This window comes from Thermobia domestica, chromosome 9 (genome assembly GCF_964235325.1).
Source record: "Thermobia domestica chromosome 9, izTheDome1.hap1.1, whole genome shotgun sequence".
Classification (NCBI taxonomy): Eukaryota; Metazoa; Arthropoda; class Insecta; order Zygentoma; family Lepismatidae; genus Thermobia; species Thermobia domestica.
The window spans coordinates 1780736-1786735 of NC_137462.1; the positions used below are offsets into that span (position 1 = coordinate 1780736).

Consider the following 6000-nt stretch of genomic DNA (forward strand, 5'->3'; position numbering starts at 1 on the left):
TATCGTTCTCCTCTTAGTACTCTATTCGAGTCCTTAGAGTGAAGCATTCTGTTTATTCAACCCTATCATTATATTCCTTGATATGTCTCGAAACAAGTATAATAAAGTAATTATTTCGTTCACAAAAATAATTTCATTAAAGAAAAATCTGTTCCTAAAATTTATTTCCCACGTAAAGACGTATACAGATTACTTTATAATGATTGCCTCAGGGCCGAGAAGTTAATGTCGACATATATAAGCTCCTAGAGGGAAACCACTAACCACAAAGAAACGAGAAAAACGTATTTCGGAAGGTGAACATCCTTAGTTTTGGGCACCAACTGTAAATTATGGGAAGAAAATTTTAATTACTCTGTTAGCAACACAGTTCAGTGGCTTGATGAAACAGAAACATCAACAGGTTTTGTTTTTATGGCATATTCATCTTCCCTATTATTATTATTATTATTATTATTATTATTATTATTATTATTATTATTATTATTATTATTATTATTATTATTATTATTATTATTATTATTATTATTATTATTATTATTAAACAAATTCTTTATACAGAAATAATTACAATAAACAAAAACCGCAATGATAATAATACAAAAGCGTGAACAAAATGCCTCCGACTATGTTTAAATGTTCTATCCTCACATTTTCATGGCAGAATTGAAAATGAAATGAAATCTTTCGGTTTAATGTCTCACAATAATTGTGAGACATTAAAATGTGAGACATTAATTATTATACCCGTTAGGCTAAAGGAGATGATGATTAAGGAAAGTGAATTATTATGGAAGAATTGGTGGAATGAGAAAGTGCAAGGAAACGGATTAATTCCGAGGAAATCCACGGACAGGATGTTGTCCACCACAACCATACTTGTCCGGGTATCGAACCAGGGACCCTACCCATTAGAGTCACCGTGCCCCATGACAGAATTGAGATAATCCTTGGAGAAATATCAGGAGGGCTGGCTATCGAAATCGGTACCGGGACCTGCTGATTGCAAAGGAACGGTTTACGCCCGGTAGGTAAATGTTTCTATCGCATTGGGATCTTTTTCTTCTGCAACAGCAAGGTTATGAAGGACGGGACCTAACAATAACGTGGGCTCCTAACGACAACCGGTGTCTGAATCCGGTGTAGTTGGTAGATGCACAGCATAGGCCGTTCCCCGGATAATCTTACCAACTCACCGGCCCGGCTACTTGTTAATTGAATAATGTATGGTTAGCACACCCGTCCGTATATAGCGTGATATTATTAAGTTTAAGCAACTCCCTAATCGCCTCACGACACTGAATCGGTATAAGAAAAATGTTATTTCCGGTAATGTAACTCGGAACCATTTACAGGGGTCACAGAGGTTACTGGTAGAACGTTAACGTATGGTGCGTGAGGTCCTGGTTGGCTCCCATCTCGCACCAAATGGGTTTATGGTGAACAAACATCTTGTGCGTGAATTTTCTCCGGGTTGTCCCTTTTCTCCTACTTTCTTCATTTCACCATTTGATTCATTTTCATAATTACCGTCTCCCTTAGTCACGATACGCAATCGTGCAACGTTAAAGTAAAAAATATCGTAAGCACTGGCATAAAACCAACCCTGCACATCACTGAGTAACAGCGAAGAAGCATTAGATGGTTAAAAAAAAGAAGAATCTAGTATCGAACTCACAATCCTACGGTTCACAGTTATCATAGAGAGAAAAATAAAATCCATTTACAGATTGCAGAACACCAGTATCTCAGATTAATTTGTCATGTTTAGAACGTTAATTACATATCTATGTTCCAAAGAAACAAGTAATAAGAGAAAATAGTGCAGAAAACAAATACCTTCTTTGGACTTAAATGTACCGATAGAAAGACCAGATAATCAATCTTGAATCGAAACTGGTTGTGTAACAAGCAATAGTAAGGATTGCTTGTAATTTTGTGATCAGCTCTAATGGATTCTGGAGGACTCGACATGAACTGTTGGTTCACTTCCTGCCAACGACATCTATTTAGTCCTTCGTTCATTACTCTTCCCTAACACATACAGCAAAGCGACCCCTGAACCTTCAATTTACATGGAAGCCCAAGAAAACCTGTTATTCCTGAAAGCACCGTTCGAGCATGGAGCTCTCAAAACTATCTTTAACATTAAAAAAAAAAAAAAAAAAAAAAAAAAAAACTATCTCAACACAGTAGATGGAGCGTAATATGTAAAAAGTGGAGTTAACTGCCAAGAAAATTTGCGTGGAAAACGGCCTCTGGGGCTTTCTGTTGTTTCTCTGTAAAAAGTTCTTCGCTTCAGGAAGCCTGAACTGCATTCCAGGTTCGCGTTTTCTCATGCGCCGCGCCACAGAAAGTGAATCTGATGGTTTCCCTTTCTTTAAGAGTTCTTACATCACATCAGCCGTCCGACAAGTGGCCTTATGTGTTGGCATTCGTTTGTTATTCATCTAATCTTCTCCAAATGCACTTTCTAAATGTTGAAGACACAAATAATTAATACATCGTCATTTGGCAAAAAGATATCTTTTCTTTGAAAAGTAGGCTTCGAGTTTTAAATGGATGCTAAGAAAGCCTGAGAGTAATATTCGAAGTCCAAGTAATAACTTTATAAGTTCATCCCTTGTTTATTTGCCGATGACTTTGAGGCAGTAGCGCCATTTCAAGTTTGACCTCGGGGGGAAGAGAGGACAATATGAGTAGATTTTTAATTTTCTTATTAGTATATTATTATATCATTAATTAAAATGTATACTACATTCCTTGCTTTCCTTTTTCGCCCTGGAAGGTCCAAGTGACGCCACTGATTTCAGGCAATGCTAACATTTGACAATGGTAGTGTACGATGTTCATTCATTTGCTTCTATGCACTCGTTCTTTGAGATTGATTAATCACGGATTTTCAAAACGTAAAGCTTGAGAAAAGGCCGACGTGGCTTGGTAGCTTAAAAGTATATTCTTTGACTAATCTCAAGTTCTAATGCTGGTCTAATGACTAGAGTCCATGTCTTTGGTACACGAAGTCCCGGGTTCGATTCCCGGTGAAAGAGCATCAAACGCACTACATAGTTCCGATCCCACTTTAAACTTAGGTGCCTTTCTATATAGCTCGCCACGGACTAACGACTTAAAAATACAAATCAAGGAATCAATTTGAATAACCCTAAGTTGTTTGATTCTCTATATGGAGATCAATACCACAACGGTATACTTAGGAACTGAGTCAATATTTATAAAATATTTGCTTAAAAAATAGAATCAGCTTATATTCATTCCCGTGTAATTTATTAATTAGACTAAACGATCTTGAATCAATTCCCGACTGAGATCACAGATTATTCACTGTCCATCCAACATCTTGAAGTAATTGGGTGGCTGCTTCAATTATAAAGTATGGAATTCTGGTTTAGAGAACACGATGACAGCCAAAGAGCTGATCACATGTATCACCTAACTAAACACCATTTCGACGGCCACAGCCTTCGTAGTATTTAACGCTACAAAATTGACCTTCAGAATGTCTTAAACAGAGATTCGAACTCCGAAACATAATTCGTTCCCACAATGGCATTTTTATTCATGAAAGCAACTGGAAAGACTCTAGACTGTATTTTATATGGTACTCGTAGCTGCGTTTCTATATATTTGCAAACGATGTCAATCTATGAATAATCTTGTTGATGAGGATAAACTTCGGGGCTATAAACACGCAAATTTGGGTTTAGCAGTCCAATCTTTCAATTTAATAAGTCATATTCTTACTTTCCATCATCTCGTCTAGAATTCGAACCCAGGTTCTTTTGGTTTATGAAATTCCACTCAATAGCAACGTTTCGAGCAAAAGTACAACAATAGTTCAAATTCTTAGTGATTTCCTTGAGCTTTCGTATTTTGCTTTGGTTTATGTAACGTCAAACGTATGAAGGACATGAACGTTTGCTTCCAACCACGACTTTGAATCTGGTGCACAGAACCCTCACTTCGAATCAACCCTCATTCACAGTATAGATCGTTCCTCACCGCACTATCTAACCTTCAAGAGAACTGCATCACAGGGGCAGTGAGTGATATCATGTTAATAACTCAACTCTCTCATGCATATAGTTAATGCTGCAGTATGAACTCAAAATGGGCTAGAGTTGGATGATTTAGGTAATAATTACAGTTCTCGACAGGAAAGCCCAAAAATTTAATTTTAAAATCATCCACTTTCGTTAATCATCCATCTTCTTTAGCTTAAAGAACATAATCGTGGGACGCAAAACTTAAAAAAAACTATTTTTTAATTACGAACTCTAAACTTCTTGGTTTTACGGAATATGGTCTGCCCTATGACTTGTAGTTAAATTATATGTGCTCAGCCCATCATCCCCAGCCCCATAAAATCTCACTATGTCTTTCCTCAAGTGGATGCTCATTCGCCCGTAGCACAAAAAAATTCTGAGTCCTTGCCGAGGGCTGAACCTGAGACCACTGGCGCCAAAGGAATATATTTGCTATTTTTATTAAATGTGACGTCGTGAATGAAACAAATAAAAATATATGTGATTTCAAACTGCAACGTTGCCAACAGAGATTCACAGATACATGGGAAAACGTTTATACAGTGCAGCAACTGTAAATAGCAAAGGAATAATCTGAAATTACCAAAAATTGAAATTGTTGCAGCGAATTTTCACATAGGTATCAAATACGGGTCTATAGCTTATGGCCAATATAGTACAGTATGTTCTCTACTAACAAGTACTAAGCAGTTAGTGTACGCGACTTTGGTATGGGAAACCCAGGTTCGATTCCCGAATGAAGTTCATGTTGTTCGGATCCCACATGAAGGTGTAGGTCCGTGTCCACATAGCCTCACTGCTTAAAGACACGCTAAAGTCAAAATCAAATCAAATCAAATTTTCTAAGATTAGCCACTGGAAGTCCTTTTCGCAGAGAAGAGAAACAATACGATTTTATCCGAAACACCTTCACAAATTTAGAAATACGATCTTATCGGTTGAAGTCAAGAAATACTCATAATCAATGGGATTTTATAGGAACAGGAATCCACTAACACGACATTCATGCGTAACGTGATTTTCTTCCGAAGTGCACAGGAAGTCCCTTTATTTATTATAAAATCACTCAAATAGCTGTGTGTCCTGGGTTCGATTCGGTTTAAGTCACTTCACAGCACAAGCATCAGTCCTGGTTAGAGTTGGCATCCTCGTTTCTTGTCGACCGAATGAGGTACACTTCTTTCAAGTTTCGAAGTCCTTGCGTAAAAAGCACGGTTTCATGTTAATCTATAAAAACACTTTTATTAATGCATCTGAAACAAAAGATCATAAAATTTCATCCACTGTCCATTCTTTGGTTTCATCGCAGGAGATGGAAGCCTGAAGCATCTCACAGAACACAGGAGAAACATTGTCACACAAGAATTATCATAATGGGACACTAAGAGACAATTTCGCTTTCTTTGGACGCTGGAGAGGTTCGAACACGGTACTTACCGCTTCTCGTTTTCGGTCACTGGGTGTTGCAGTTCCCCGCTTTCAGTTCGATGCTTAGCACACAGTCCTTTGGGTCCTACGACGGCTGCACCACTTAATCTAAGTGAATGGGAGATTCGAGTGAGGTGAGGTGCCTGAAAACACGGACCTCAGCGGGGGCGAGGTAAAAACTTGCAACCACGAACTAGAGTGAACTCAACCGAGGATACGCGCCTCTACTTTAAATACTCGGGCGCACTTCGAGTAGGGCCCTTCAGCGGTTTCCCCCCCGCACCTCAGCTGTGATTGGGCTAGCGGCCTCGTGGCCTCCGCCTGTGAGTATCTCCCGCCTCGGGGGAGAGAAGAAATCGGAAGGAATGCAGCCAGGGCCCGAGTCGCACCGAAACAACCCGAAGTGAGGTAATACAGCAAACATGACGTGTCTTCCTGGCCCTTCCCCTCCCTTCACACACGTAAAGGAACGTTACGTTACGTTAGATTATTTCTTTCTCGGCACTCC

The 6000-nt window shown here is 38.8% G+C and overlaps 1 protein-coding gene across 1 annotated transcript in view; it reads right to left on the reverse strand.

Annotated features, from left to right (window-relative positions):
- Positions 1-5788, reverse strand: part of tnc (tenectin) — a 189880-nt gene extending 184092 nt beyond the window's left edge. Inside the window, exon 1 of the mRNA XM_081770436.1 lies at positions 5502-5788. The gene's annotated coding sequence lies outside the window, so the exon portion shown is untranslated. The remainder of the gene's footprint in view (positions 1-5501) is intronic.
- Positions 5789-6000: the final 212 nt, after the last annotated feature.